At 40.5% G+C, this 6,980-nt stretch overlaps 1 protein-coding gene across 2 annotated transcripts in view; it reads left to right on the top strand.

Annotated features, from left to right (window-relative positions):
• The first annotated feature begins 4,617 nt into the window (after positions 1 to 4,617).
• LOC6573710 (homeotic protein Sex combs reduced) overlaps positions 4,618 to 6,980 on the top strand; it is a 34,187-nt gene continuing 31,824 nt past the window's right edge. Inside the window, exon 1 of one of the 2 annotated variants that reach the window (XM_015167081.3) lies at positions 4,618 to 5,149. The gene's annotated coding sequence lies outside the window, so the exon portion shown is untranslated. Of the gene's footprint in view, positions 5,150 to 6,030; positions 6,850 to 6,980 lie in introns of those variants that run through there. The other variant, XM_001999740.4, reaches the window with a different exon arrangement.

The raw sequence follows: 6,980 nt of genomic DNA, 5'->3' as shown, positions 1-6,980 counted from the left end.
AACCCATATACAAGTGAATACCTCATTGTTCACACGCATAATGTGGGCTAAAGGATTTGGCGGCGCGCCGCAGGACGATAATGAACACAAATGAGCCGAGCGAAAGGAGTTTTTGCAAGCGCTCACGAAATGGCAAACATTTGCCAAAAACCAACCAAGCACACATTGAGAACAATGGCCAAATGCCGGCGGACCTGTTGGTCCTCTGTGTGCGCGCCTGTATTCGGCTGTGTGTTTGGCTGCAGGAAGGACACGACCTTGGCGCATTGGTTCAAGAGCGAAACGAGTCGCTTCGACAGACCAGACAGCCAGTCAACCATTTATAGAATTCGGCTGTGTATCTTTTGTTGCAATCTGATTGATTGCTGTCATGCGGCTGGGAAAGTGAGCAAGGAACCCCTCTGCATGCTCGAGGGTTACGGCTCCTGGCAGCAGCTGCCAAATGGCTGCCTCAGACTGTTCTTCGCGACGCCATTTTAAATTGGTCTATTCTAATTTCAGTTATTTTGTTGCTTTTGCTGAAGATTTTAAAGACTTTAATCTGTTGTTGTTTCTCATCTTTATTTTTGTTCATTGGAAGGTGGAGCCACTTTCCATTTTCCGCCTCCATTGGCAAATTAATCATTCGCATTAAGTTCGCAGCTTGTGGGCCAGGACATGCGCAACAGTCGTGTGTCCTCTGGCCAGCAGCCAAAGCGAGAGGCATATATCTATAAGAACCCACACACACACACACATACATGGAGCAGAGCTTTTCGCATCGAAAGCTTTGTTATCTGGCTGGCCACACGCTGTCTATATATACACCATATATGTATATATGTATTATATATGTACGATAGTGTGCACATAATGGCATTGGGATATGTGTGCAAACCAAATCAAAATGGCGTCACAGCCGGAACATTTTTGAATGTCGCTCTAATGATGAATTCAGTAGCTCGCGTGTCGCTTTGCCGCAGCTGTTGTCCCTGCAACAGCAACAGCAACAAAAACAACAACAACAAGGATATAGCCTAATGGGCTCCCACTGCACAGCACACTTCAGCACTCCGCTCTCAGCTCCCCACTCTCAGCTCGCACTTTTTTTGGCCGCCATCTTGGCGGCTAAGTAGCTCATCGCCTGACAGCTGAGACGCGTTTATCATAATCAAATGTGGATGGACTCCAACTTCGACGGCGACTCCAACTCCGATTTCGAGGGCAAACAAAAAGGTCGGAAATTAATTTAAATTGCCTTTTGATGTAAATGCATTCCTCAATGCAGCAGCAGCAGCAGCAGCAGCAACAGCAGCTCCAGCAGCTTCTCCTTCGAGTATGTGCTCCAGATTTGTCTTGCTGCAGTTATCGTTGGCTCTCTAAGTAGCTGCAACTTTTGCGCTGTGTGTGTTTGTCCTAAATGGCGCAGATTTATCAACTGCCAGAAGCAGCTCCAACTGCCGTCCCTTCCCTGCGGCCCCGCCCCCTGCCAGTGCTGACCATTCACTAAGCTGGTTTTTAGCCGGGCAGTGCGTGAAGAACTCAAATGGCAGGGTATTAACGAATTGTCGTGAGCTGGCTCAGCCCCGTTCCCGTGCCATTGGTATTGACCATTTTTCTTGGGTCGATGGCATGGCGTTTAATTGAAAACTGCTGCAGTTCCGCAACTGCAAGCATGTTGCACAGTTGCGCAGTTGCGCAGTTGCACAAGTTGCATGTGGCACTACTTCTATGCCCACATTTAATTTGAAAATTCCTCTAGTTTTTTGTTGCCATGCAGCAGACGAAAACAAAACTACAAACGCTGCTGATTGTTTCATATTAAAAGCATGTATGTAACAGCAACAACAACAACAACAGCAATAGCAACAACAACAACATCAATATTAACAACATGCGAACGATGATGAAAAATCGCCTGCAACATGTTGGATGCTGCTGGGCTGAGCAGCCTCTCAGGCAGAGAGGGCTCCATCTCCATCTCCGTCTCTGGCTGAGCATTTTTGCTGCCCGCTGGCATCTCCGACATCAACTCCAATTACAGAAGTACACGAAGGCGTCTCTCTTATGATTCCTAGTTTTTTTCTCGTCCCGTTCAGTTGAGTTTTTCTTTAATCTTGTTTCTTATTTATTTTTATTTTTATAATATGGGTTCCCTCATGTCGTGCGGTCTGGAGCAGCGCACTAGAAAAGCAAACGAAACGGTTGCATGTTGTTATGGAATTGGTAGCCATCTGGAGACCCAGTGAAGGCAGCGGCAACGACAACGCAGTCCAATCAATTGTGCAGCACAGATAGATACCAAACACACAATTCAACTTTTTATCAATAAGATATTTTCTAATCGAATTTGATTTTGGCATATGAATTTAGATTCAATCATATCGTAATTGTGGTGTTATATTAAATCTTATAAACAGGTAAGTCTCTGGAAATTTCCTTACGGAAACGCAATAAGAATAAATAACTATATTAAATAAAACAATATTAAATTTATTTTATGATTTTATATTATTATTATTTATGATTTCGTTGTTACAATGATATTTGCTTGTCGAATTTCTGGTTTTGTTTAATTCCTTTCTGTTTATATTTAATTTGAATACAAGAATTGCTATGCATAATTTAAATTCATTTAAAAAATTCATTTTAATAATCGGGTTTAAATGAATATAAAATTATTTGATATTTTATAGAATAATGATTACAAATTTGTTTAATTTATTAAATCCTCTCAGGAAAAATTTATAAAACTTAGACTCATTTATTGTGGTTCATAGACTCTAAAGTAATTTTCAGATTGCTTCAAACTAAATACATGAAATAGCTATAGAATTTTCTAGGCAATCATACTGGATCGAAATATAATGTGGCAATAATGATTATATTTGTTAGTAAACTTTTAATTGTTCCGAATTCATCTTAGATTTGGCAATCGCTTTCATTTATACATAAATAACACTTTCTGTATAAGAAATAGATTAAATGTAATGATATTCCATCTCGAATTGTGTTTATCTATTTCATCTACAAACAGAAACTCAACTTTACAGCAGACCATCTAATTAAAAGCGTATTTGAAAAACAAATATCAAAGTCTTTCAAAAAATTCGACCTAGTTTTATCATTGTTAAGCTACTGTTCTATAAAACCTTCAAATTATATATAAGTAAATTAGTTGCAAAATATGCATATGTAATCTTTTTATGATTGTTTTATGATTAAAAAACTATAAATATATATATTAGCATATATTTCATATAAACCGGTATTCATTTACGAAATCACCCATTTCAGTAATATGTTAATTAACAACGCATAGAATATGGTCATAATTAGAGTTATGCCAGATGGATTCTTAAACCTTAAACTTTCATATGGCAGTATTAGGTTTTTCACTTGACATCAACAATTTATCTTAACGGATTCAAATGCAAATCTCACACGACAACAAACAAATACTCATATATACATATACACAGAAAGAAATATATACACACGTGTATTTCTTGTTTTGCTTACTTGGAATTTGGTAGCAAGTCCAAAATTGATTTTTAATTAAGGCATTTAACCAAACGCGCTGCCACAGGCAGACCCAGCCCAAACACTCGTGAAGCCATAAGCCGTAACCTGTAGCCCGTAGCCCGTAACCCGAGATCGGGCATGAATCATAAGGGCCCCGAGACGTCTCCAGACAATGTGGTCAATAAATTTAAATTCCAATTCGAAATCACATTCAAAACTCGAGTGCAAACGAGCTCATTTTAAAGAGATGCAAACAAACCAAAACTTGGAACAAAGTAAAAAAAAAAAAAAAAAAAAAAAAACATATATATGTATATAAAAGAGAAAAAAAGTCATTTGTCGCTTGTTTTTCTGTGACTTTTTTGTTCGTTTACAGAGCGCGCTGTAAAATTTCGAACGCAACCAATAAAAATGGAAATGATGGCGCACAGAACGAAACGTTTATAAAATAATAATGCGAAATAATAATGTGACGGTGATTTAGCGGAACAGCGCCACGATTGAATACAAATAAAGTGCCAGCACGGGGTTGGAGTGTCGGGGGTGGCATAGGGATGCCAACGTGGGACGCACTAATCTAGGATGATTTCTGCCTAATCTGGAGCAAAAAAAGAAGAAAAAACAATGCTGCTCCTGCTGCTGCTGCTGGGGGAGTTACAGCAGTGCGAGAGAGAGCGCGGGGTACGCTGACGCTGACGTTGCCGTTGACGTTGACGTTGAGTGGCAGGCAATCATCTGCCTCGTCCAGCGTCCAACTACCTGTTTCTGTGCCGTTTCTGTATGCCAGCTGTGGCTGCTGTGGAGCAACCGCCGCTGCCACCGTTGCCGTCTCCGTCATCGACGCCGTCGCCGTTGCCGTCGTCGCTGCTCCGCCATAGGCCGTTGGTCCAGGCCATGCGGCACCCCCTGAAGCATAAATCAAAGCAAAGGGCGTGGCCTAGCGCAGTGCGAGCGAGCGCGACTGCTTTTCGAACATGCGCACACTGTGTGCGGCTCGCTCGCACTCACTATACGCCCGCCGAATGATGTACAGTTTTCGAATACCCATACACTCGCGCACTCGCCAGCACTCGGACTCCACTCTGGCAGTCGCCGAAAGGCTCTGTCAAACGTGAATCGAACGTGGCGCACTCAAGTACGCCAGCTGCGCGCTCGGTACCCGGTTAAATTGAAACTTAATCAAACTTTCCATTTACTAATCAAAATAGTCGTGTGTCGTGAACTACTGCATGTCAAACTGGGTTGCTGATTGACGGCCAGCTCCAGCTCCAGCTCCAGCGACGGCATAAGTGAATCAATCTCAAGGAATATTTCATTTGAATCACAAATTATCTAACGGATAACTTGTCGAAATTCAGGCCTGCGGATAAATGCAATAACATAAATCCCAATTGTGAATTTCTTCGCATTTCCCAAGCAAGAGAAGAGTTTTCAATGGGCTGCAAAGCTTTAAAAATGCCAATGAAATTGGAGAATTGCGTAAACTAATCGAAACAAGTGTTTAAATGTATTCAATACATGAAAATTGTTGAGTGTACCACAAGAATAGCAAATACAATATATACAATCATAAAAGTGCTAATATATCAATATAGTTCGGAAAAACAACAACGTTTCCGATTGGATTTCAAAAAGTTTAACTTAGGTAAGCAAACGAATAAATATATAATTAAGTTCGTTTCGTAACTCATATTGCTGCATTGATTGAGGTCGAAATATAAAAATAAGAACGGAATCATAATAAATTGTCAAATCAGAAATAATTTGTATAGAGCAAAAAAATTAAATAATAACGAGACCACATTAAATTTTAATTTTATTCACATAGTAATTGAATAAGGAAATATCCTTCAACGCCTTTAAAACAGTTTCATAAAACAAACTTTAACTTTCTCGGTTGTTATCAAACTTTTTCGACAACACGTACACACACACACACTCACACAATTACCGAATTCGAAACTCGAATATTTATAAATTGAAGCGATCCCATCTCTTTGTGTGCATGAGACACACGTACACTGTCTGTGTGATCAATAAGAACAGTCGGAGCAGCAATTCGAAATAGAATGTGTTCGCACTCGAAGAGCGCATGTGAATTCGAACTGGCTCTCTTTCGAACTCACAGCAATACACGACGCACACATACACGCACTCACTCTCGCTTGCGGCTTCACATTGCTGCGTCCGCAAAGGTAACAACAGCACAGCACCGGCAATGCGCGTGAACGAGACAGCAGAAACCACATTTAGTGCTGTCTGACTGCTCTAGCACGCATGAACTGTTCGAATTTATTTTTTTTTTCCCATTTATTCCGCGAGTGTTTAATGAATGCACTCGACTGACTGTGTGTTCGCCACTGCCATGGCAAAGCGGTAACTATGTGTATGTGTGTGTGAGTGTGTGTGTGAGTAGTAGTATGAGTGTGCTTCTACTTGCTCGTACTCGCAGCTACAATTGGCGGCGCTGGCGCTGCGCGTTGCATGAGTTTTTTATTGATGCTCAGATATTTGAATTATGCCCGAGCAGTCAAAGTGAGACATTGGCGCTTCGAGCACGTATTCGCGGATACATTTATCGAAACAAAAACAGAAACAGAAACAAAAACTGAAACAGAAACAGAACCAAAAGCCGATTCCGAAAAACGTTTGACCGTGGCTAAACAATTCGTCAATACGTCCGCGAATCGTGCGCTTCTCGACGGCTCTCAAATAAATACAATAACAAAGCTACAGCTACAGCTATAGATACAGATACATTGAACGACGCGCTGACTTTGAGCGATAATAACGAAAGATGGATGGGCATCCAAGTGCTTGCAGTGCCAGTGTTTTCACCGATGACGTTTAAAATACATTCGCGCTGATGGATACCATAAATTCGGTGTGAAACTCACTTTCCATAGAATGCGAATCGGCGCATCTACGCCGCAGCCCAACTAGAACTGTGACAAATCAAGTGCCTGCCCGCTGCGGCTAATTACGGTTTAAGAATCCGCCGAACGTCAAGTGCAACACAAACTCACAAAAGTGCAGGTATAACTAAGCCGTGTCAAACGTCGGGATGCCATCGGATTAAACTCTAAAGATGCGGGCCAAATCGACTGACGACAATTAGCTAAAGGTCGAAAGTGATTGAACGCGGAACTGTTTCCGCACTTAACTTCAGTTAACAACAATAAACTAAAAAGCTTTTCTCAATTCGTGAAGTGCAGAAAATCTCTATTTAAATGGTTTAAAATTGTTCTACACTGAACGCTGAAAGCCGTCGGCTAATCTTGATTCAAGTGAATGCAATTTGTGAAAATTTAAATTAATTTAAATTTTTAAATATTTAAGGAACAGGTAAACCAATCAGAAAAATATTAAAATAAATTTTTCTAAGCAAATAGATCTAAATTGTTTTTGAGGGTTTGACAAGCAAAGCAATGAGTAAAGTAAAAAATAGGACAAGAACTATTATTGAATAAATTAAA

Source organism: Drosophila mojavensis, unplaced genomic scaffold (assembly GCF_018153725.1).
Source record: "Drosophila mojavensis isolate 15081-1352.22 unplaced genomic scaffold, ASM1815372v1 contig_16, whole genome shotgun sequence".
Classification (NCBI taxonomy): Eukaryota; Metazoa; Arthropoda; class Insecta; order Diptera; family Drosophilidae; genus Drosophila; species Drosophila mojavensis.
This window is presented reverse-complemented; position numbering and strand designations above follow the sequence as displayed.